Genomic DNA, 26,357 nt, shown 5'->3' with positions numbered 1-26,357 from the left:
TATTCTTTGGGGCCAAAAATTTGACTTTTCTTGTTTTGCAAATCATGTACAAAGAGTGCCTAATTTCTCTAAATGCATTTGCTTTTCATGTGTTAACTGAGTAATTAGCATGAAAAAGTATTCATCAGATGAGTTGTTTGTGAGTGCTTCAGTTCCACCTTTCACCATTAATGGTGTATAATCAGTTACTGGGTAAAATTTCAGCTCTCTGATTAGATGGCTGAACTCTTCCCTTTTTTTAAAAACCAGAAGTAGGACACAACAATGACTAATGTGAATAATGCACTTCTGGTCCAAATTTTATTAAACATTCAGAAATGTTTTTGATGAACACCAGTAGTGATGCAAAAATTCACAAACAACCAGCAATGTGACCTTGCAATCCATCAAATTTGAATCTTTGTTCCCATAAAACGGATTTGTTAATCTATTTTCCTTATTTGGCCTGCTCTTCCACCTCTCTTCCTGCAACAAAAGGCTAAGGTTAGGAAAGTGTCCCACAGGGGTGGTTCTTGAAGGTTGTTGTTTTGCTGATCAAAAGATGGCAAAACTTTTTCCTGGGGGGGAAAGCAGTTTGATTTTCTAAATTAAAATGTCATTGAAATATCCAAAATTTGAAATATTGGCCGTCAGTGCACTCCAGAATATCTGAGCAGGGTTCATCCATGATGATCAAGTGAGCGTTTCCCACACAACAAATTGCTTGAGGTAATAGTGTTGCCTAAGAACAGGCAGACCCCAGCCCTCCTTGTTTCCTTTGTTTGTCTTTTGAATATTTTTGGTAAAAACTGTAGAATTATAATGCTGATATATTTCCCCTGCAATTAAGATATTTTCCAGGCTTCAGAACAATCATTGTGTTAGGATAACTCAGTCAGGCAGATATCTGTATTGCACAGCAGCCTGCAATATTGACGTCATTTGGAGTTATGGGCCTTTACTAGAGAAATTTCCAGCTTCAGACATCAGCTTAATCATCTACTGTTGACAGACTGGGGTTTATCGTATTTTATTAAATCAACGTAAAAGCAGGAAGTTGGCTTTTTTCCTTGCTCGGTCTCTGCTACAGGGCTACGCATTTTCTGCTTATTTCACAAGCATAAAACAAAAATCTCATAAGGTATTTGGAAAGCGTAAAGATTTAAGCCTGCACTTTTGAGAGGTAAAGTAAAGATGATCAAGAATACATCTGCTGTACAAACAGCATTGCTTGTCAAATTTGAGTCACTTTTAGAGTGAAATCCTGACCCCAGAGAAGTCAATGGCAAAACTTCCATTGATTTCAATGGGGCCAGGAGTTCTGTTAGTATTTTGTTCACACTACCATATCCTAAGGCAGATTGATAATGAGAAAACCTCAGGATTCTGACAGGTTCACATAAGCATTCAAATTTTCAGCTGCATGTGAGAAGTCTATATGAATCGTTTTGCTCTAGAAGTGTTAGAATAATAAGATTTTTCTTTTTCAGCATTACCGATACTTTATTCTTTCCTTGTTTTTACAGGCTCAGAATACATGCTGATATGGTCAAAACCAGGAAGTGCAGAAAGTCTTTAAAGAAAAGTGCAAACTATTATCTCTATATACTTTATGTAGAATTATAGCCATATATGTTGCTGTATGACAGAGTTGTGGCAACACATCATCACAGTATCAAAGCCTCTCACAATATTTAATGTATTTATCCTCAGAACGCCCCTGTGGGATAGGGTAGTGTTATTATCCTCATTTTACAGATGAGGAACAGAGAGCTAAGTGACTTCCCCACGGTCACACAGGAAGTCTTTAGTGGAGCAGGAAACTGAACCCAAGTCACCCAAGTGCCAGGTTATCATTGGGGCAAGGGGGAGCGCACAGAGCCCATGCAACTAGGGGTGAACAGAGTGTACACATAACCTCTGGAGGGTGGGAGACTACGGGAACCTGTTACAGGAAAAGAGGGGCACACAGAGCTCCTGTAATGTGGGAGGTAAGGGGGAAGCTGAATGGAGTCTCTGAAATAGAGGGCGATGGGAGGGTGGCACCCAGAGAGCTGAGGGGAGAAATGGAGGGATGCAAAGAAGCCCTCAGGTGTGCAATGACCTTGGCCTTCAGATGTAACAAAGTGTGTAATGCCCTAGATTTCAACAACACAAAGTGAGGGGACATGTTTAGGGACTAAAATGAGTGACAACCTTAAAACTGAGGTGCACTGGACAGGTATGTCCAAAGGCCTCAGAATCTAAGGGTGGAAGCTGGTAAAATGCAGGCCAATCCCACCAATCCCCAATACAATACAGAGAAAGAGTGGTAGGGGTCATTGTAACTGAAATGGAACACAGACCAGTTGGTTTTAATGAAATTCTTTGAAGGATGCGGCTAAGCAAGCTTTGTGTAGAGTAATTGAGATGTCATTTCATGCACATGGGGTGATACAAAGGTAAAGGCAGGAATAAGGAAGAGACAGAAAGGAAGTGGTTCAGTGTGACACTTGAGCAAAAGATAGGAAACAGAATGTGTGTGTGAATAGCGAAGATATCTTATGGGTAATACAATATCAAAAAGTATACCCTAATAATGCTGCTGTATCTTTTTCCTTTAGATCCTCACCTCTCAGACACTCCTGTGTTATACAGTGTCAGAGTTCAAACTGCTGCTATATCTGTCAGTGATGGGATAAGCAGCAAAAAAGGTCACATTGTGAGTTATGCCTAAATGAACATCTTCCTGTTATTATGTTACCTTGGTCTGCCATGTGCATTTGCTCCTTGCTGACAACAATACTTACAATAAAGCAGAGTATCTTCAGAAAGCTGCAGTACTGTTTTCTTTTCCGGCACTGCTGTAGAGTGCATGGAAAACGCCAAGCCTGGTGAAAGGGTGGCCTTTGTTTTTATGTTATGTAGAAAACAACAAACTGTTTAGATGAGATCCAAACAGCTGGTCAAAGATATATGGAGGAATTGTACCAGCCCCAGAGCAGCCAAAGATGGTGTCCAGCTTGCTTGTGCCATTTTGTTCATTGCTTTATGTTTCCCTTGACATATGGTATATTTGCCTTCTTTTGTAAAAGAACGTTTGAGATCGGTTAATGAAAAGCGCTATATAAGAGGTAAGTATTATTACTATTCTTAGGAGTCTGACTCATAGAATCATAGAATATCAGGGTTGGAAGGGACCTCAGGAGGTCATCTAGTCCAACCCCTTGCTCAAAGCAGGACCAATCCCCAATTAAATCATCCCAGCCAGAGCTTTGTCAAGCCTGACCTTAAAAACTTCTAAGGAAGGAGATTCTACCACCTCCCTAGGTAACGCATTCCAGTGTTTCACCACCCTCCTAGTGAAAAAGTTTTTCCTAATATCCAACCTAAACCTCCCCTAAAATTCCCTAAAATTCTAACCAGATGGTGTGTTTCAAGCATAGGACATAGGGAGCACCTCACCTGGATGTGTCATGATAACCCAAACCAACCAAACAGAAACTCCTGCGTCTCCTTCCACCTTATAGAATGGCTACAAGATAAATAGAACAAGCCAATGCCTTGTACCATATTTCACAAAGGAAGAGGATTTGTAAGATGGAAGGGTAGGAAAAAATAGTATATTTCTTTGTAATCAAGAAGTTCCTATGTTTTGCCTTTTAGACCTAAGAACAATCGCTGTCTTAAAATTGCCACCTCTTTTGAAAACCTTTTCCTGGTTGAATTCCATGGTGGTGGGCCTGACAAAGCATTTGTTGGAGAACAGTCATCTAAAAGGGACAGTGTTGCTCATGGTTAAGGCTGACAGAAATTTGGAATGTCCATCCTGCAGGAAATTCCAACGTTTGTTTTCATCCCAAATTGGGGCAAAAATTTGAAATTTCTAAATATTTCACAGCACAGAAATTCCAAAATATTTTGATTCAGAAGAGTTAAAAAATTCTACCAAAATGAAACATTTTGCCTTCCTGAAATATTTTATTTCAATTTGTTGAAATGACCCAAATGCTTTGTTTAGAGTCAGTTCAGCCTTAAACTGCATTTTTCCATTGTGGTACATTGTTTCATGCGAGTTGAAGTTCAGGAACCTGATGACCCATTCTTCCCTATGGCCAGTCTCTCTGGCTAAACTACATCTCCTAGGATGCACCCAGAATCATGCAATTCCCATAATGCAGAATGCAAAGCTTGGTCAGAGGGAAAATTTACATTGCATTATGCGTGATGTAGTCCTCCAGGGAGTTCCCATAAACCAGTGGACTGATAAGGAAATACAGTTTGAAGTAACAATGAAATTTTTAGCAAAAACTGAGATGTTGTAGAAATTTTATTTTCCATCAGAAAAATCAGGAATTTTCCTTCAGAATGATCAGCTCTACTCATGGTATAGTCAAGGATAAAACTGCAAGTCTGGCCCTCCTAGTTTCTGACACAAAGTGACAGGTTAACAGTGCTCTGAAAGGAAGGGACACTGGGTATTCCTGGGGTGGCAAAATGCATGTACCTGTTCTAATGAGGATTTGGTCCCAGCAAGAGGTGGCTTAAGACCCGTATCTCTCCTCCCCTGAGGCTGAGAGGAGAGAAAATAAGTCTGAGTCTGAGTCTAGAAAAAAGGTTCAGGTTGGTTCTTACTGTATTTGAAACATCTCCTTCACCCTTCTTACTCAGTGCTTGGAAAAAAGCTGCACAAACTATAACCAGAGGCCTTCCTACTATCATTAGAGCTGTGGAGAAAAGAAATCTCACCATTGGTAAAGCTAATATAAGAACCTTGTTTTGCTGCTTTCATAATAATCACAGAAACCTGACATGCTGGCCTCAACCAGCTCCCATTTTACCTAAATTAAAAAGGCAGCTTTTCACGCACAAAATCCTTGACATCATAGTGAATAACAGAACTGATCAGAAACAGGAATTTCCATTCTGTGGGAAATTCTGACACTTGGGGAAAAAAATCATTGCAAATCGGAATGAAAAGCCGAACATTCAAAATTTACCTGTGAAACAAATATTCTGAAACAATTTCCTTTCAGGACTATCAAAATATTTCATTTAGATAAGGTAAAAAGGTATCATGTAGGGTAAAATGTTTTAACTTTATCATTTCAATAGATTTTATATTATATTAAAATAAACACAATATATATTATATTTGCATATTAAATATATATTCAAATAAATATTTTAATATGAAAGTTGACGCAAAATGAATTGAAATGGTAAAGTCAAAATGAAGTGTTTTTACCTTAGGAAAATGAAACTGACAATACTGAGCCAAAATGAGAAAGTCAAAATTATTTATTTTAACTTTTGTCCATTGAAAGTTTTGTCAAAATTGACCTGATCCTACAAAAGATTTCAATTTCAATGAAACTGAATTTTTTTAAATGGAAAACTGTTCCCTCCAAATGTTTTTAACCAGTTCCAGTACATACCAAATGACGTTTTGCGGGGCTGTGGTGTGATTAGTTCCCACCCCAGTCAGGAAAGGGTTAATGACCACCATCAGTTCCAAATTGGAACACCTGTGAGGCTTATTGCACCTGGAGAAAGGTGGCTCCTTAAAAAGGAAGGATCCAAACTCAGAGGTAGATGGCTCTCAGAGGAAAGCAAAGCTAGGAGACACAGTTCTCTGAACACACAGTACAGGAGCTGCTGGCTAGGAAGGCTGCTGCTGCTCTTCCACCTCAACAAGAAGAGGGACTTTCCTTATTTTGTTTTATTTAGAGCCCAGGAAGCTCAGCCTGGGCCCAATTAGCCTGATAAGGGATTAGAGAACACAGCCCTTGCTCAGGGGCTGTTGATGATTTGCTATGCAAGGAGAGCAGGGAGAACCCATACTAGGGCTGTAAGACTGCTCAACCTTCCCTTACTCACTTGGACTATTGTTAACCCCAGAAAGGGTATTGGGGGAACTGTCCCCCTGATACTGGTAATCGGAGAAACACAGCCCTCTTCAGACAGATACTATAGCCATTGCTTGCTGCAAGAGAAAGCTCCTGGGAACAAAAGAAGCACTCATATCCAACCCAAAGGGGGCGCTCTAAAGGTAAAGCCTACAGCAGAGGCCAAAACCTGCTGTTCTTAGTTAGACAGAATGCCCATTATCTGCACTCTTGGATGATAAAAGCTATTTGTTGCTACATACCCCCAGCAAGGAAGATAATGCTGAAGGCCTGAACAAATAAAAAGTGATTAATGACTTGTCTTTTTTACTAATTTTCTTATACAGAATGTTGTCCAGAGAGTGACTGGTGTATAAAAGGAACAGCACATCCTGCTACCATAAAAAGAAACTTCAATCATCTTGTTATAGCTCCTAGGTCAAGAAGAGACAAGGCCATGTAAATGTAAGTGATTCTTAATGAGTTCTTTTCCTATAGCTTTATTAAGGCACAAATACCCATAAAATGACTCTATCTATTGATTGTGAACAGTAATTACACGGCACGAAGCCTGAGTTATTTCTAGGCTCTGAAGTATGAGGTTGTGGAGATATAACATGTTTAGTAGTTATTGGGTTCACTTCAAGAATCACTGTCAAGTAATACATAGCAAATGTCATTTCTATTCACTTGCATAATAACTAAAGAATGCTATCCTAGTTATTTGAGCCAGGTGAAGAGTGGGACTGGCTGAGGCTATCTATATCTACACTACAGTTTTTGTCTGCAGAAATTAAGTCACTCAGGGGTGTGAGCCCCCTCACCCTTCCCTGAGCGACATAAGCGTTTGTGTGCATAGCACTATGTTGGCAGGAGAGCTTGTCCCACCACCATAGCTTCTGCTGCTCGTGGAGGTGGTTTTATCGTGCTGATGGGAGAGCTCTCTCCTGTCAGCACAGAGCATCTTCACCAGATGCGCTGCAGTGACACAGCTATATCAGTACAGCTGTGCCGCTGTACATATAGACACAGTCTTACTCTCATTCTGCTCATAGATTCATAGATATTAAGGTCAGAAGGGACCATTATGATCATCTAGTCTGACCTCCTGCACAATGCAGGCCACAGAATCTCCCTCACCAAGCTGAAATGCGAACTCTGAAAGTAGAATATTCCTACTGAGTACTAGACCAATGTTTCCCAAACTTGGGACGCCACTTGTTCAGGGAAAGCCTCTGGCGGGCCCGGCCAGTTTGTTTACCTGCCGTGTCTGCAGGTTCGGCAAACAAACCGGCCCAGCCCGCCAGGGGCTTTCCCTGAAGAAGCGGTGTCCCAAGTTTGGGAAACACTGTACTAGACCATAGAACCACTAAAATTCAACATAGGAATTCCCACAGTGGGTCAAAACCATTAGTCCATCTAGTCCAGCATAGTCTCTCCCAGGGGCAAATACCACATGCTTCAGAGGAAGATGCAACAAACCCTGCATAAGGCAATTATGGAACAACCTATAGACAAAGAAAATTTCTTTTAAATCCCTTCCACTGGTTACATCCCTTTCAAAATTCTTTATTATAACTATTATTTAATCTTTAGTCCCACTGCGGTGTATTTTTTCCTAGTTGAATATAGTCCATCAAAAAGTTCATGTAAAATAGCTTTTGGATTAAAAGGAAAAGACTTCAGGTTTCATGAAACCTGAAAACTGAAAGTTTTCAGCAAAATGTGAAAATTAAACATTTTCAGTTGCCAAACAAAAATTGTTTTGGGGGGGTTTTGTCAAAAAAAATCAACAACTTTTGAAGAAAAAAATTGATGAAAACTAACTAAATAAATAAAATTCAAATTTTTTGATGGGGAAAATAATTTTCTACACCAGTTCTATTTGTTACCAATCTTTTTGTGAATCCTGATAAGCACTTGCTTCAGAAATATCTAGTGACAATGAGTTCCACAGGTTAACTGTGTATTTTGGGGAAAAAAAGTTAAAAATGAATGGAAGCATTCCTATTCTCCTTTTTCTCCTGCTGCTGTCTGAGTTTACATTCCTTTGCCAGCACTTCCTAACACCTTACGGTTTTTTAATCCTTTTCAAAAACATTTTTACCACACCTGTTAAAGAACTTCAGAGAAAAAGTCAATAAAAGGATATATTTCCAGAGGATCTCTTTTACATCTGTGATTTATTCTTTGAAATGCATGCATAAAGTATATGATAGTTGCAAAGTATATAAAGTATATGAAAGTTGCTCCTTTTTTGCCTCAAAATGCATACGAATTACTGCAGCAAAATTGAATTTGCCTGTGCGTAAGTTAAGGTTAACCATGCAGTTAGTAATGAATGGAGCACTGAGAAAAATGCATATTTAAAATCATGGAGCAGGATGCTAATTGAGCCTGGGAACTAATTTAGTACATTTCTGCTTTATAATTAAATAATTTTAAAGATATTAAGCTGCTTTACATATTTAATTAGGGAATATACTTTATTGCAAGCCTCCCTAAGCACAGAAGTCTTGGGGTAGAAATGCATATATTCTAGTATTGTCTAATATGATGAAAAAATTTGAAAAAATATTACTATTTGACAGCTTTATGAAGGCTGCTGTGCATTGGACAATTATTGTACACTTGATTTTGCATAAATCCAGATTTTGTAACGAATGGAGAAATCATCATTGAAGATACATGAAGAATTTGTAATGTACAGTAAAATGAAATGAATGCAACCAACAGTGTGTTTAGATGATGATGCTCAGTGAATGTGGAGGAAGATGAAATCCCAAATCAATTTAACAAAGTACTAAAATTGGAGGGGAAAAAAAAAATATCAGCCTTGAGAACATGGTTCAGGGTTTCTCTTCAAATCATAACAAGATTGGGGCTTAATTCTTATAAAAAAAACTAAAGTAAAATGAAGCAGGAGAGGATTTTATTGTCAATGCAGGAACAGTTAATGTCAGAAAGAATAAGAACTGAAAAAGCCAGTTACAGCTGAGGAAAAAAGTAGCTGAAGTGAGAAATCAGCACTAATAAATTATAACCACTCTGTCAAGTTGCTGTGCAGTAGTTAAGATGGTGTCAGCATTTCCATTATAAATCACCATGTTCAAGGAATTTATATTACTAGACTGTAAAAATACGTTTTAGGCAGAAACAAGACATACTGTAGAAGGGCAAATTCAAAACTGTCCTGTCAGAATGCTCCAGCAGTCTTCCACCTGCAACCGTTTCCATGTGCAAAGACCCACATTTGCTCATGAGATCTGGGTAGTTTTACAGTCTATAGTGCTGCATCATGCAAACACTTCAGCTATATCTACACTTAAATTACTACAGCCGCATTGCTGTAGCGCTTCAGAGTAGACATGTAATACAGCAACGAGAGGGGTTCTCCCATCGCTGTAGGTAATCCACCTCTCCGAAGCAGTAGCTAGACCAAAGGAAGAATTCTTCCGTTGACCTAACACTGTCTACTCCGAGAGTTAAGGGTGTGGAGTTTTCATGTTGATGTAGCTTTTCAGTATAGACCAGCCCAAAGAGAGTCAGCATGTTAGAGGCTGACACGCAGACCAACTGAAGCGGACTGGGCATGGGTCCATGTACTTAGTGGAGCCAGAACCCCAGTCCTGTCCACATCTAAACCCCAGAAATATGAGTTTCAAGACATGTCTGGGGCAAGAACACCAGAACACACCTTGGCCCATCGCAGTTTTCAGCATGTATGGGGCTAAGGGGTGTGTACTGGGTCCCAAGTTCGGTACTCCTCCAGCCCCATTCCCACAATGTTCTGACCCTTTCACAAATCTAGGAAAGTCCCTGTTCTCACTGGTAGTAGCAAGCTGCACTGACTACCTCAGAAGATTTTTCTGCTGCACTTTTTTCAACTGTGCATGTGAACATGGAACTTACTCCATTTTCTGCCTCCTGGTCAGCCAAGCACACCTGAGTGCTCATCAATGAGTAGTCAGTGTGTGCTGTCCTCCATGACTTCCTCCCAGCACCAGGAACATCCATCTTTACCAAGAAGCTTTGGAGAGGCTAGAGCAGGTTCTGCCCTTGGCAGAACAATCATTGACTGGAAGCTGCCAGCTTCCAGAGGGCAATAGCCACTTGCTGCCCCATCAGTAAGGGACTACAGAACTGAGTTTTCTGTCTCTGCAGGGTTGAGGCCAGCTCCTCACAGAGGTCCAAGAATATCTGCTTCCTCATTTTGAAGTTCTGCAGCCAATGGTCATCACCGAAAGTTTCCAAGATGATGTGATCCCACCATACCATGCTAGTTCTTCTGTCCCAGAAGTGGCGGTCCACCCATTAACATACAGTCGCAACACCAGCAGTCTCCTGTGTCTATGAATCATGGGACAACAGTAGATCAGTCACCCATCTTCAGCTTGTTGACAAAGGCCTGAGCCCATTCACCCAAGATTCTCACCAGTTACACACTGCAGCACACAGAAAGACACACATTCTTCCAGGAAGAAGGAGCAGGAGCAGAAATATATTGTCAGTCACTTTCTTCATGTTTTGGATATAGAGGGATGAGCAGGAATTGCCATTGAGAAATATGTCCAAGTGGCAGACAGTGCCAACACCATACTGCAATGTGGTTCCTAAAGTGATGCACAGAGCTCCAGGATACCACCCAGAATTCACACAGCTCTAGTGCAAAGGAATCAGAATGGCATTGCATCTGCCTAGCTGATCATTTCTGCAGTGGTAGAGGATCTCTCAGGTGGTGTAAAGCTGGTGGAACTAGTTCTGCTACCACTGCCCCTCTACATAAGAACGGCCATACTGGGTCAGACCAAAAGTCCATCCAGCCCAGTATCCTGTCTGCCGACAGTGGCCAATGCCAGGTGCCCCAGACAGAGTGAACCTAACAGGTAATGATCTAGTGATCTCTCTCCTGCCATCCATCTCCAACCTCTGACAAACAGAGGCTAGGGACACCATTCCTTACCCATCCTAGCTAATAGCCATTAATGGACTTTACCTCCATGAATTTATCCAGTTCTCTTTTAAACCCTGTTATAGTCCTCGCCTTCACAACCTCCTCAGGCAACCCCTGTTTAGAGGATGTTTTGGGGTTTCGAGGAGTGTTGACTGGGGTAGAATAGAGTTCACTTCACCTCTCACAATTCTACTGCATGTAGAGTCCCATAGGGAACACAGCCAGCTTTTGCAAATTAAAAATATCCAAGCTGCTGAAGTCTTCGGTTGGATTTGGAGCCACTGTGGCTTAAGAATCAGGGATTTTTAATTGGCTTCCTGATATCATCAGCCTCCCCCCCCCCCCCCGAATCCTTCTGACACCGAGTGGATCTCAGCATGTGCAAGAATCTGTCCGATTCAAAGGTTCCGATACATAGAGAGCTCATCTCACCAAACACAGGGCCCAATTTCCAAATGTATTTGTTTTCATAGTCCATTTTGGCCCCAATCTTTAAATGCATACACATTTAAATACTTTACTGAACTGGGACCTTCTGAGTTGTCCTGAAGGCTATAATCACATGCTGGCATATAGGATGCATATTTATATGCTCGAGGAATAATCTAAACACCCAGGTAGGTATTGGGGGGAAAATTGGGGCTCCTTTTTTTGTAAATGGGATTTAATAAATTTTTCTTAAGAGAATTTCAGACAGTATAGTGGGAGTTAAATATTTCTAAAGACACCACTATGGTTTCAGGTAGTTTCTTGTGAAGGATGCTTAAAAACCACTTTCTTCGGGCTTGGCCTTCTCTGGCTTATTGTAACTGCTGAAGTAACTGGGCTGTTTTACCTTAGTTCTCTTTAAAGGGCAAAGTGTTTTAGCATTTGGAACGGAAAGTTCATAACTACACTTTCTAAGCTGACAATGATGGACATATGTACAAGTCATTTAAAACTAATACGTAGAATAATATAATTTTATAGCCATAGATTAAGTATCCACAAGGGGCAGTTTTGGCTGGACTTGTAACATGTTCTCTACTTTATACATACAACTAGTTCTTTTGTTCCAGGAAACATTGTGGCCTGGAAGGAAAGATTTTTGGTTCATTGTCCTGCATCTGCTTTTCTTCCCTTTACTATGAGATGAATGTAAATAAAGATGGAAATATTTAAAGAGAGTCCAATATTACATACCACACTAAAGGGGACAGTTTTATTGGTAGTGTAAAGCAATATATTTTCTTGTGAAAAACTCTAACTACAGTACCTCAAATAACTGGTTTTATCTTTTTCTAATAAGTAACAACTAACGAGAAGAATTGTGGATAAGGACAAAACTTAGTTCCCAGCTACCGCAGGGTAACTTCACTGAATGCAGTAGTGATGCACCAGTATAGCAGAGGGTAAATTCAGCTCATGAATGCTGACTGAAAACCCCTTTCTAAACTATAGTAGTTTAATAAATGTCAATGGGAGATGTGGCTACTCAGCACCTCTGAAAAGCAGGTCACTTTGACTACACCCTTTATGCATGCAAGTAACTTGTTGCACGAGTCATCCCATTGAGCTCAGTGGGACCACTTATATGTGTACGTGTTGGCAGGATTGGGGACCTCATATGGATTTAGATGCCTAACTTTAGCTACCTAAGTTTGCAAATGTGCATGCCTTAGTTTAACATATTATACAAAGTAATGCTCAGCTAGATGTGTGCTAGGTGGCGAGAGAAAGCCCTATGCAAGTGTTAAAAACTAGTGTCAGTATTTCTGAGGCGCCATATGTCACTTCTTCCTCTCTCCAAAATTCCAATTTGTAGAAGTTCCTTACACAGGGAAATAAAACACACTGAGGGGTGCAACATTATTAAAACCCCAGTCTCATTCCAACCAACCACAGACTCAGAGTGCTGGACATATCATTACTACAGACGCAAACTGTACCTACCCTCCATTCTCCCTACCTGATGACGACTCTTCACTATGCCTAACTAGTCTCTAGGCAACTCCATGTTCATTCAGATAACTACCTGGAGCTTCCACCTTGCTTGCTGCGTGGAGAAAGGGCTTGTACCTTTTAAACCTTCTCCCCTACGTTCCCAGGGGATGAGTTAGGGTTGTTAAACTGATACCCACCCATCTTTTTGCAGCAATTTCTGACCTCCTTCCCCCCTCCCCACTTGTAAAGCACTGCTACCTTCCTCTGACAAGCCTGGAAAACACGCCCCCCGTCAGGGACATGTGGGCACCCCTAATTGGGGAGAATTTCATAGGCAAAAACAAAAATAATTGAAAATATCCATCTAGTTAGAAAGTTTGGGACTGTAACAACTTGTAAAGGAACCTGGAAGACTGGGTTATGAAATGAACAGTCCTTCCTTCTTTGGATATTAGTAAAACCTCATGAGAGAATTAGGATAGCTAAAGTATTCTCAGATGTGATCTTTGCCAATTGTGTGTTGGAAAATCCAATATGTAAAAATTCCCATAAACAAAAGTATTTTAAAAATGCCAGTTCTGGGATGTTCCTGGCCCAAAATTCCTGGACTGATTAGAAATGGTTTATAAATATAAATATGCATGATGTGGATTGTGCTTGGAGTATTTATATTAATAAGCCAAAACTAAATTTAAATAACAGTAGAGTCATGACACAATAAGCCAACACAGCCAGGAAATTCAGGGTTAAGGCTGACTCTCCAGTTCACTTATCCTTTTATGCCTAGTTATGGTAGCTCGTGTGGTATGTAACTTGACACCATACACTGATATGAAAACCTTCCTTTCAACTGGAACTGTGTAAGTATGGAAGTGATCCTTTCACACTCTCAGTCCATGAAAATAGGCCCTGTTTTCATAATAAAACTTCCACTCTACAGTAATTTAAGATGTGATTGATGAAATTTACTCCACTTAAGGAGTTTCTGAAATGTGTATTAATTGTCCAGCAGGCTGTGGGACATGACCATAGAGGAATGGTAGAGTTTTTCCTTAGGCTAGAGACAGAAAGAAAGAATGCATCCAATATGAACGGTCAAGAGAGGAGGGAATGGTTCAATTAAAGGGAAAGGAGGCACAGGAAAGCACTCTAGTCAGTCATGCCCACATCTAGAGCTGGTTGAACCCTGCTCCCCTACCCGCCCAAAAAGTTCAGTTGGGGGGCAGCAATTGGAACACCAAAACATTCTGGCTCAAAAATGAAATATTTCAATTTGGAAATATTGCAGTGATGGCTCATGGGAGTTGTAGTTTGGCTGCCTCTGCTTCCATTCCACTCTATCAGCTGGACTCCTTGATGGGACTATATCTCCTGTAAGGAACCATGGTAGAGGTAGTGCCTTACAGAAGCCTGGTCCATAGAGAACAAGGATGACATGAAGCAACGAAACCACAATATGACTCAGACAATGTGACAGCATTTCCAAAATCAAAACATTTTGGATGTTGTTTGTTTGTTTATTTAGATAATAAAAACAAATAACTAACTTTTCAATAGAAAAACAGACTTTTTTTTTGCGCAGAAAAGTTGGTTTAGTCAAAAATCAATTTTTAAGGCCAAATTAACAGCCCCCACAGAAATTTTTCAACCTATCCCACCTACCTCCTCTGTACACATCCAATTCAGCTTCTGTCATCACATTAATAGAAAGGTTCTCCGTGACCTCAGTGGGAGTTCAATCAGCCCCCTAAACAGCAATAAATCTAAGAAGAGGAAGAGGTTTGGAAAGGAAGATGTTTAGGTCAACCTTTGGCTACCAGAGCTGTAGAAACAGCAGCATTACAACTAGAATCGGACAAAAATGATAAAATATGTTTTGCAAAAGAACTGGTTCTCTCAAAAAGTTTGACTTTTTGACCAAAAACCCTGAAAATCAAAAAACTGAATTCCTTTTGGTTTTCTAAACTAGACCACTAACATTCTTTGGTTTTCAGGTTTTGGTGTTTCCTCTCCTTTTTAGTGGGGAAAGAAAGAAAATGTAAAGAAATGCAGGGGGCCCCTCAAAATTGGAAAATAAAAGACATTTCAAGTAGAAAAATCAGATTTTTAAAAATTTTCTGATCTCTTATTTTTGAGAAAAGGATGTTTTTAACCAAAAACAAGTTGTAAATTAAAAATTTCAACCAGCTCTAGTTGCAACCGTTCACCCCTCCTGATAAGAAAGTAAGCCTTTCTCAAGAAGCAACAGCATGCTGCTTAGGTCAGGTGGGCACATGATTCATCATCGCCTGTTTTGAAGCTGGCTACACAATGCTGGCTTGGAGGGTCTTCTTTACAGGTCAGTTGTAACAGCAAACTTTCAAACCTTACTGGTCACCATAGGTATTTATTAAAAATGAAGCCTTCCTGGTGTTAGGCACATTGACAAAATCAATAGACATGGAACTGGTCTCCAGATACTAACCTTCCCACTCCCTAACCTCAGACTCTCCCATCATTTACTCTCTCCTCCTTCTCAAGAAGAAGTCTGGGAAAAGCAACATGCCTTTGACTATGTCCTGAGAGTCACAGGCCCCTCCCTAAGAACACCCTGTCACCAGACTTCAGCCACTGAAACCAGGAGGCTCTTAATGCCAGCAGGACAGACAATCTCAACTGAGAAATACCTAGCTGAGATGTGTGGCCTTGAAACAGTTCAGCTCTCTAGTGAAGATGGTGCATGATGTGTTGTGCCTTTTCCATGGATTAAAGGGAAGACTCTGGTCTCAAAAGGGCCAAAGGAATGTGCTGTCAGCCCCTGCCTCCTTACATGAAAGGGAGAGTGAGACAACCGTCTTTGTGCATGCTCCTGTAGCCGGGGGAAGAAGTGAGGGGAGGGATAGCAAAAGGAAAGGGTGTTGTGCTATCCCACATGGTGAATAGAACAGATCATAAATGTTGACCTCTGCATATCCCTATCACTTCGCAAATTTAGCAAAAATGCACAGAACAGACTGACATACCTCTGGCATTTGACCAAATTTGGCAAAAATAAATAAATAAAGCTGAGGAACTCTGATTCCTTTATCTACGTTCTGTTAACAGCACAACTGAGAACATGTTGATTTTCCACGCAGAGCTAAGCGGACAAGGAGTGAAAATGAACATATCAGTAAGCATTGCAAGTAAAACACAGCAGGCTGGAATCAACTTACAGCAGTTCTCACACAACAGTACAGGAATGTTTGCTGTGCTGAATGCTAGCGTTTGCAAGGTAGAAGAGCAGTGTGATACTCACATTGGCGTGTTGGTAGCAATGGGTATTTTCCTTTACTTTGCCTGAGATGGGATCCAGGAAACATCACTACTACTCAGGGACCCAATTTTCATATATTGTATTGATTCGTTCATTGGAAAGGTAGGAAGAGATGCAATGACTCTCTCCAGCCGTGACTAGAAGCCTAAAGACAGGGAGAGTAGGAAGACGAGAGGCAGAATTCCCCACTCGTTTCTATAGTCTTAGCAAAGCAAGCATTCTGCTTAATTTAACTATTAGTCAATCTGTTTTCAGACAGGTTAGCCAAATATTTTTTCTATGCAAGATATTTTTTCAGTATCATTTTTCCTTTTCTTTTCCACAAAGCCATGCCACAACTTTACCAAAGATAGAACAAGCAAATGTGCTGAACGTGTGGATACCAAAGGAAATAATTTCCCTAGCTATGACCACATGAAAACTCATAGAATTTCCTTCCGCAAGCTCTTGACTTTTTAGTGGTTTGGATGACATTGATAGGAAAAGCAAATATTAAGTATCTGATCTGAATTTACTGAGGCAGATAAAGTTAGAACAAATACCAGAAGCCCCCTTCCATTTACCAAACCAGTGATAACCCTCTTTACCAACTATCCATTTGTTCAAGAAATTTAATAGCTGTCCATACAACTCCCAGGGGTGTGATAAAGGCTTTTTCAGATGTTGTTGGCTGCATAAAATTATTTTCAATGCTCAAAATATTGTTACCATAGAGATGCTAAAAAAAAATAAAATAAAAAAAATCCACAGGCAAAACCCTGAAGTTTTGATTTCAATGGGAGTTTTGCCCAAGTAAATGCTGCAAGAGAACCACAAGGTTTGATCCCAGAACCCCGCATTTTTCAGAAACAAAAAGGGATTTAATGTCAATTGGAGGGATGGCTCAGATTTTCAAATGGGAGTTGGGAACCTAACTCACAGACATCTTTGAATATCCCAGTCTATATAGCTATAGGAGTTGCAACCCTGCACTAAATCCCATGCAACCCTGTTAGAATGTAGAGGTTCTTATCACACCAATACGTATATTCAGGCAGAACATTAAATGGTTCTAGATTATATCACTAGAAGATAGGTGCACTTATTCCATGCCTTAGAAGCTCCAGGAAAGAGTCAGAGCACATGGCCACCAGTTCTAGGCAGCAGAATAAGAAACATACAGACCCTGGAGACAACGCTATGCCCTCAGATACACACATTAAACCCCCACTGCCAGTGCACACATATCTGAGAGGGAAAAAAATGACCCTGAAAAAAAATTACCCCAACTTGTATATTCATAAAAATCCTGTGCACATCCTTCAAACTCCTGCCTATATTAAGTACTTGTATGGCCTTCCTTACCCGGCATCTGAGCACCTAACAATCTGTAGTGTATTTATCGTCACAACACCCCTCCAAGGTAGGGAAGTAGTATTACAGGTAGGAAACATGACACAGAGATACTAAATGACTTGTCCAAAACAATAATAATAATAATTTCACACAGGACATGTGTGAAGAAGCAGAAAATTGAACCCAGGACTTGTGAATCCCAGGCTAGAGCCCCGGATCACTGGAACATGCTTCATCTCCTGAGTCCCATACTTAGATCACATTAGCTAGTACGTCTCAACAGGAGCACAAGCCCCACTGACTTTCACAATTGTTATTAAAGACCCAACACAGTTTTCTCTGCACCCCTGACTCCAGTGGGAGCTTAGGGAGCACAAGGAATACAGAACAGGGCCCTTGATGCCATACATGATCTCCTTATCTTATGGAGGGAGGGGATACATCAAGGAAATGACAGGCAAAACCTAGCATTGGCCTGAAGAGTAACTTAAAGCAAGGAAGAGAAACTGGAATGACCCATTTCAGCTAAAGTAAGAACCTAGCCAAGCCACAAAACTCAAAGTAAGTCTGAACCAAATCTTTCTGAAGCCTGAAAGAGGGCAGTGTCCACAGGAGCAAATGTACAGAATAAATTGGTATCCTGTTCCAGGAAGGTTCAGATATATTAATAGATTATCAAGCCAGAAAAGTCCACTGTGTTCATCTAGGGGTTGTTCACAAAGACATTTAGCCTCTGGCAAGCTGGGGTGTGAACCTACATCACACTAGCTTGCCTCATGGACCCCACTGATGCACATTGATGGTTTGTTAATGCATTTGATCTCGACCCATTTCAAAAAGGACTAAATCCAAACTCAGGAATGAACCATCAGTGTGCATCAGCAGGGTCCACATCGACATTTAATCATCAGCAGATTCGTGTGGGGTACCTTCATACCATGGCTTGCCATGAACTAAATGTTCCCGTAGACACGCCCCTAGGCTGACTTACTGTCTAATGCAGGCCATAGCACTTTCCTGAATTAATTCCTGTGTTGACTACAGCATAGCATTTAGGGAAAAAATCCAATCTGGATTTTAAAGTTTCCAGCGATGAAGAATCCACCACAATCTTTGGTAAGTCATTCCAATGGTTCATTACTCTCACTGTTAGTCATTTGTGCCTTATTGCTCACCTAAATTTGTCTAGCTTCAACTTCCAGCTACTGGATCTTGTTATACTTTTGTTTGCTAGAGCGAAGACCCTTCTTTTGTCAAATTTCTGTTCCTCATTTATGTTCAAAGTCAATGGGAGTTCAGTTCCTTAATCTACTAAAGCCCTTTTTAAAAATCCTACTAGGCATCTATCGGCATTCTTGGGCATCCAATTAGGTGCAGCAAGTAAAAGTGCCAGTATTAAAACACATCCTTCCACACAGAGATACACAAGCCTCAACGAGTACTGTGCCTCTATCATCTCTAATCTTAGAGAGATTTCAGTAAGAACCCTGTGCCCAGACAAACCACCTGAAATTTACCCTTAGCTAAACTGTCGTTGTAGCTGTGTTGGTCCTAGGATATTGGAGAGACAAGGTGGGTGAGGTAATATCTTTTATTGGACCGTCCGTTGGTGAGAAAGACACGCTTTCAAGATTACACAGAGCTTTTCTTCAGGTCTGTGTAAGCTCAAATGCTTGTCTCTTTCACCAACAGAAGGTGGTCCAATACAAGATATTACCTCACTCACTTTGTCTGTCCATTAACTAAACTACATATATTAGCTTTTATCCGTTAAGTTTTTAAAAAGGAACAAAAACTGCTGTGTGACCCTATAAAACCTGCTTGCAGAAACTCAGATGTTGTTCTGCAGCATGATTTATTGTTTGCCACTGAGATTTAATGCTGTTTACTTGACCCTTTCCCTTCCATAACCTAATTAAATGCTTTTACTAATTATGGTAATTTGGTCATGAATATGAACAAAATAATTTAAGAAGGGGATTTTCATTCATTGTATCTATATTTACTGTACATTGCATGAATTTCTTCCCTTATGTAATACAGAGCCAGAAAATCATCTGTCAAGGGATGATGGATGATCAAGCCTGCTAGTTAGGCCTCAGGGCCTGGCCCTGCTGCTATACTTGACTTAGCCTTCAGTAGGCACTAAGTGCTCTGTCAGATTCCTGCCAAGGGAAAAGCATATGCTTGTAACTCCCAAATGTGTGGGAACGAGAGTAAACAGAGACATTTTTAATGTTACCACACATTTTAAATCTGCTGTGTCATTTTCCTGTAAGCATTGTCCATATTTCTGTAATACACACAGTCATTATGGGTTTGTGGCTCTGCCCATCATTAGTGTTCTTTGTTGTATGTTAACCAAGAAAACAAATGAAAAATAAAAGGAATGCACAGAATACAAGACCATTTGACTGACTGCTGCATGCTGCTAACAGGATCCAAAATAAAGATGGGTTTGTAGGGTGGGAGGTTCTTCCCCTTACCCCCAAGGACATTTTGCTGGTTTGTTATGATGAGGTTTTTTTCCACCTCACACAGATTTATTAATTCAGTGTTTTTTCCACAGTCCTCTAGGGGCACAGTATCATCACCTATAACCATGCCATAGTTAAGGGCCACATTCCACTACTGTTTCTACCCAGAAATCCCATCAGCCTTTGGTGCTGTCTGGGTGGAACAGATAGCAGCATTAGACTCAAGATCGTAAACATTTCCATGATGAACCCCATATCTCAGAGGGGCCAGGCAGAATGGCATGAATTGAGGATAATACGTCACATTAGAAACATTGCTTTCTAATGCATTTTTATCTGATATTACAGAATGGCTCTATCAGGCTTTTAAAATTATTTCTAAAGACAAGATAATGGGCCAAATTTATCCTTGACAGAGCTTGCTTTTAATGGATATATACCAGGGGTGTATTTAGCCCTTTCTGTGTTTCTTTCATAACTAACATTTCAGAATGTTTATTTAGGGAATGGAAATTTAATTCAGCCAACATACTCAAAGGTTGATTATCCTCAAGAGAGAAACATCCATTGAGGTTAACGAGAGTTATGAGTTACGCAAACAATCTCGAATTCTTTCCATAGGGCAGTTACATCTTGCCAGAGATTGGCCTGCAAATCTTATGAAACGCATCAGTTTCAGCTCTCCCTTCAATTCTAAGGTGTCTCCCCCCACACCATGCTTACCATGAGATCTTCTGTGGATGAAGCTCACCTGCATTTATACCAGCCACCCTTCCCCATATACTTGGACAGCAGGCAGAGAAGGAGCCCCCCCCCCCATGCCAGTCTCCTTTGAGACTACAGATGGTGAGAGCTTGTCAACCATATTCACACTGAAAGGCATCACTAGAGCCTCAAAAGGGGAAGTAGAAAAGGAAATGCTGGAGCCTTCTGAGGTACATGAAGAGGGAGATTTTTTAGACCATCCAGGGTCATCATCATGATTCATACAAACTTTGAATTTCCCCAATTTTTACTTGAATGTCTATCAGAGCCCTGGTTCCAGCCCGTGAAATCCATTCTCTCTCTCTTATCACTTAAGGATTGCCATTTTCATCCCTGAGCTTAAAAGCATCTCAGATGAGGATCCACTGTTCTGTGATATTGCTAAGGATTTCCTTTTTTCAACATAGACAAGACTGTGTCCAAACATCCAGTCAATGCTGTCTTACAGATTCACAGGACTTTGGGCTTAACTGACAGCTACGAGTTGAACTCATTGTTTGTAACAATGCATTCATCCCAGCACCACTCCAGGCTTCCCTAACACAAAGGCTTGTCACTCAGCTGCTGCAGAGCAGTTCAAATGCCCTGATTCACTCAGTTGAAAGCCCCCAGGGCAAACTGTTCCAAAGATGAGCTCTACCCTCCTCCTGAATCCAGTGCACTGAGACCCTAAGAAGATATTATGACCAGAGACCTTAGTGACTACAGTAATAATTCCCAGTTCAGCAAATAAGCTCCTCGTTGCAAACTCTAGTAGGGCTCATGCGCTAGCCAAGAAGCATCCAGAGTAACTGTCAGCAGTTCTCTGATACTATTTTAAATGCTATCAAGTTTAATAAAACTTGAACTTGCTATTACAACAGAGTACAGACTGTACTCTGTGTTCCTTTAAAATTGATGGAACAAGCCAATTTTTCCAGGTTTCTAGGCATAGCGTGTATTAAATTATAAGAAGAAAATTGCTATTTAAAAGCATGAAATGAAAGACTAAAATCTACAGTTAGAGGTCAACAGACATTTGAGATTTTTCATGTTATGTTTAAGTTTGTAAGTACTGGGGTATGGAAAAGACGGGGGACAGTTGCACTGGCTGTAACTTGCAGACCCACTTGCCATTCCATTGTCTGGCTTACCCACCTCTGTTCTATGCTGGCCTTGCATGCAGCACTGCATAGCTTCTTACACCTTTGCCTTCACCTGCTGGGAGGGGTGCTTTCGCTCAATAGGGAGGTTCCATGATATTTAGACAGAGAGAAAGAATGGTTTTGTAGCAGAAACACTGAGCTAGGAGCCAAGAGATCTGAGTTTTAGTTCCAGCTCTGCCATAGACCTTCTTTGTGACCTTGGGTGAGCCAGTTTAGCACTCTGTGCTCAGTTTCTGATCTGTAAAATGCAGATATTAATATTTCACGGGAAGTTGAAGCTACCTGGCGAGGCACTCAGAAGCTAGAGGGATGAGCACCACTAAAAAAACCCATAAATAAACCTGAAGAGCTCTGTGTAGCTCCAAAACTTGTGTCTTTCACCAACACAGGTTGATCCAATGAAAGATATTACCTCACCTGCCTTCTGTCCATATATAAAATACCCCAACTAAGAGGAAGTTCCAATGTAGGAAGGGCCTGGAAGAAGATGATTTTTTTAACGAGTTAACAGATTGTGTCATATTCGTTCCTAAATATAGATTTTAATCTAGAAGAAAAAATGATAATTGAGATTCCTGCCCACACACACCAAGGACCATCTTGGTCTCTCATTCCATAATCTTGTCCTGTCATTTTAACTGCATATAATCTTGTCCTATCATTTTAACTGTCACAAAGAGCTATACAAACAAGCAACCACTCTAAAGAAGAGTTTTCATTAAAACGTTTAGGGCAATCTACTGTGATATTGAAGACTGTGCTTTGAAGGGCTAAACTTCCCAACCAGTGAGTCTGGGTGGGGAGCTTGAAGCTCTTGCTGTTGTCATGCACAACCAGCTGGAACCCAACACAGAACAAATCATAGCTCTTGCAAGCACACTAATCACTGAGTGATCACTAAACCTCACATATTCCATCCTTGATCTACACACACCTCCCTCTGGAGCCTCTGGGGTCTGTGTGCATGGATGAAGGACATACTATGAAGCTTATTTTGTAAGCCTCTATGCTTTGTTTAGAATTAAATGCGCTTTCCAATTTTCTCATGTAGGCCCTGATACAAGAAAGCACATAAGAGTGTACTTAACAATGCACGCATGCTTAAATACCATAGACCTCAATGTTATCTGCATTAATGCTGCATACACTGTATATGTTGAGTGCGTATAAAGCCTAGCTCAAAGTCCATTGAAGTCTTCCATGGTCTTCAATAGGAATTGGATCAGGCCAATGGAAAGAACATTAATCATATGCTATTAATCTGACATTCTTCTTGAGCATTAAATTCATTTGAATTTACAGTGTATAAAATATGGGATTTGGGGAGGAAAATTCTTTTCATCAAACACATAAGCACTATACAGGAAAACTTTGACTATGGCCCACATTCAAATCAAAGTGTCTGACAAGATCTATCATTATGTTGCTAGATCTCCTAACAGTGCAGTTATGGTCAGGATATCATTGTCGTTTGGAATGATCTCTTCCGAGTTACACTTTTTTACTGACAGTGACCAGAACACATTTTTACTATTTTCCATCCCTTTTGTGCTACAAAGCCAGCACACCTATGCAAGAGTGAGCTGGATTCTAGTCTGGCTCGTGCTGCTTCAACAGAATTTTGTTTTTAAACTGCTCACAAGTACTCCAGATTTTGCAAAGAACCCCTTTCCTGGGGGTCTACACCTCAACACGATGGGAAAGCTTGTGTCTTCCAATGACCCTGAAAGCTATTTGGGCAAGAGTTTGAACTACTGGTGCGGTCACCAACGGATAGGGAGCAGATGAAAAGCTGTCCACGAGTCCTCCAGGATGTGGGCAGAGCAACAGGCCAGCAGCCTATTCTCATAAACAAGTTATAGAAATAGTGCAAAGTAGCTATTCCAGCAAACAGCATGATAGACAGACGTGATCGAACCTTGTTCATGCCCTAAGCAATATTCTCTGGCCCAGGAAGGATTCCCATTCAGACTGTAAAGAACCCACTTTGACTTTCAGATCTCAAGCTGAACTGGCAGACTGGCAGCTAACACAACCATAATGTTTACTTATCAGAGATATGAAAGTAATTGAAACAAACAGATGCCACAAAGCCATTTTTCTGATGACTCTTCCATCTATCTGTGTTAAGAGTTCAATGTGTGTATCACCATAGTATCTAAGTGGCGCCACAGAATAAGAGAATAGCTGTGCTTTAGCATAGCTGTACAGTCTAACTTACCTAATCAACAACCTTACAGAATATACTCAGTACACAAGTATATCAGTGTCACAGAGATACACACATGTATACCATATGTATAGGTCTATTTTTATTTTCAGATCACAGTCTCTTGCCATATGAATGAATATACTTCCAAAATTGCACAGTTCTCATATTGGCAGGCTCTGCTCAAGGGAACCAGAGTTGATTGACTCCAAACACAAATCTCCTTCCATCAGAAGAAGGGTTTTCTTTTGATGCAGAAATGATAGCTTTGCCCTATATGAAGAATCCATCCTGAACAAAACTGCTCTCTGCATGATTCAATGATGTAGTGGGACGGAAAGGATTTATGTTACTATAGCTACTTATAGTTTTAATATACAATGTCCCTGTAGTTTTTTCTCCCTAAAATTTAAATATAGAAGCATTAGTGTGGGATAAATCTGATCCAAAGATATTCCAGGATTTTAAATCACAACCTATATATGTGCTGTCATTTACAAAGCTTAGAAATTAATATTAAAACTCCATCTGAGAAAATTAATGTCTATTTTTATACTTATTTTATATTTGGTATATTTAATTTAAGGCATGTAAGACTGAACATGAGATGACTATTCTAGGATCTTAGTCATAAAATTAAATCACTGCTACAGATTCACAGAATGGTTAAATAGTATCATAAATTAAAGTAATGACATTGTCATAATTTAGATTGTCCTGAAACAATACTAAAAAGTGGCTAAAAATAAAACACTACATCTGGCCATTTCAATTAAAATAAAGCCTGTTATACTGTAATAAGAAAGCATTTGGAATTAATATGGTAAAATATATGCCACACAATCCTTTGCTCTGATTGACTGAGATTGATTAAACTCTGCTGTGGGCTCTGGCCACCCGGGGGAAGCTGCACTGGATTACACAGCACTACTGAGACATCTTCTTTAAATAGGTATTTTAAAAAGTCATGATCCCCTTTTCCACTCGATGTTCTCTGTAAACATTGGGGAAATGAATCATTCGTCAGCCACGGAATAGAAAAGGGAGGGAAAAATGCAGAACTTGGGATAAAAATGGTTGTGTTTCCTGAAAGAGACAAGGACGGTTTTCTATAAAATGAAAGTGACGTTTAAAGACATGTTAGATCCATAGAGAGCTAGTCTAGAAGCATGAAATTCACCAGGCACAGAGGACCAGCACAAGGCTTATGTAACATTTTAATCATAATTAAGTAGTATTTTAAGGGCTTAAATGGGACATAGGTGGAGCACAGACCTTGCACTGTTCCTCCGCACTGGGGTGAATTTAAACTTAAGAGTGTCTTCACTGCAGTTAACTTGAGTTATCTACACTCCAGTCACTTCTCTTGCATTGGCCTAGCTCAAGTGAGAATGGCCGCACCGCGAAGCAACACTCAAGTTGCTACATTTACACTGGCACCATTCTCAAATATGTATGGCGCTAAAGCTTCTGGGGGCATATCCCATAGTTCCGTGTGCTGCAGTAAACTGAGCCACTCCATGAACCTGTTTTGGACAAATAGGGGAGATTGTGGGAAGGCAGTGGAGGACTAGCGGCACTCAAGTGGCACTAGCCTGCGTCCACACTACTGCGTGATTATGTTATCAGCCAACAAGCGTTGCTCACTCAAGTTTTAGTGAATACGGCCTCTGAGGCCAGCCATCGTGAATCAAAAGCTTTACTGGACTTGAGATTTGTATGTGAATGGGACTGAGTTTAGGGGGAACACTCACATTTTTACTGCAAAGTTATCTTGAGTTATATATCAGTAGTCTCTCGCTGACACTGATGACAATATCTGAGTTATAACAAGCCCTTCAATGAAAGTAATTGCAATGCACCTTCTGGAGAGAGATTTGCTCATTAGTCCCTCTAAATCCTGAACCACCAATGATGTAGGGGGAAAAAGCTTGATCTTACAATAAGTTGAGTATTTCCTGGAGGATATTTAGTTCCTCAACTCCCACTGAAATCAGAGAGCCAAATCTGGAAGTGTCAACGTAGCCAAAACTCCCATTAACTGAACTTCAGCTGGAATTTTGTCTGAGTAAAGAGTTCAGAATTTCACCCAAAAGAGAGCTCATGTCTCTCCGTATTTCACAGATTTTTTGAGATTTTTTTCAAACCTCAGTAGAAGATTCAGTTCCCATCAATTCAGTGTTTGACAGTTCATCCACGTTTGTTTTGAGATCAACTGTCTTTTCCCACCCACTTCTTCATGTCAAGAAGCGAGAATGTCTGTAAAATTGGGTTCCAGCTTTGTTTTAAGAAAAAATATCTTTGAGTTAGGCAATTATTAACCCCATTTTACAAATAGAGAAACTGTGACATGTATGTACACACACACAGCAGCTTGCCTTAGATGCACAGTGGTTCAGCGCATTGAT

At 40.3% G+C, this 26,357-nt stretch overlaps 1 long non-coding RNA gene across 2 annotated transcripts in view; it reads right to left on the bottom strand.

Moving 5' to 3' along the window:
- Positions 1 to 26,357, bottom strand: part of LOC122462596 — a 299,344-nt gene that overhangs the window by 72,950 nt on the left and 200,037 nt on the right. The window contains exon 1 of one of the 2 annotated variants that reach the window (XR_006285274.1): positions 14,386 to 14,486. The exons of the other annotated variant lie outside the window; for it this stretch is intronic. This is a non-coding gene — a long non-coding RNA (uncharacterized LOC122462596). Of the gene's footprint in view, positions 1 to 14,385; positions 14,487 to 26,357 lie in introns of those variants that run through there. 2 annotated transcript variants of the gene reach the window in all.

Source organism: Chelonia mydas, chromosome 12 (genome assembly GCF_015237465.2).
Source record: "Chelonia mydas isolate rCheMyd1 chromosome 12, rCheMyd1.pri.v2, whole genome shotgun sequence".
Taxonomy (NCBI): domain Eukaryota; kingdom Metazoa; phylum Chordata; order Testudines; family Cheloniidae; genus Chelonia; species Chelonia mydas.
This window is presented reverse-complemented; position numbering and strand designations above follow the sequence as displayed.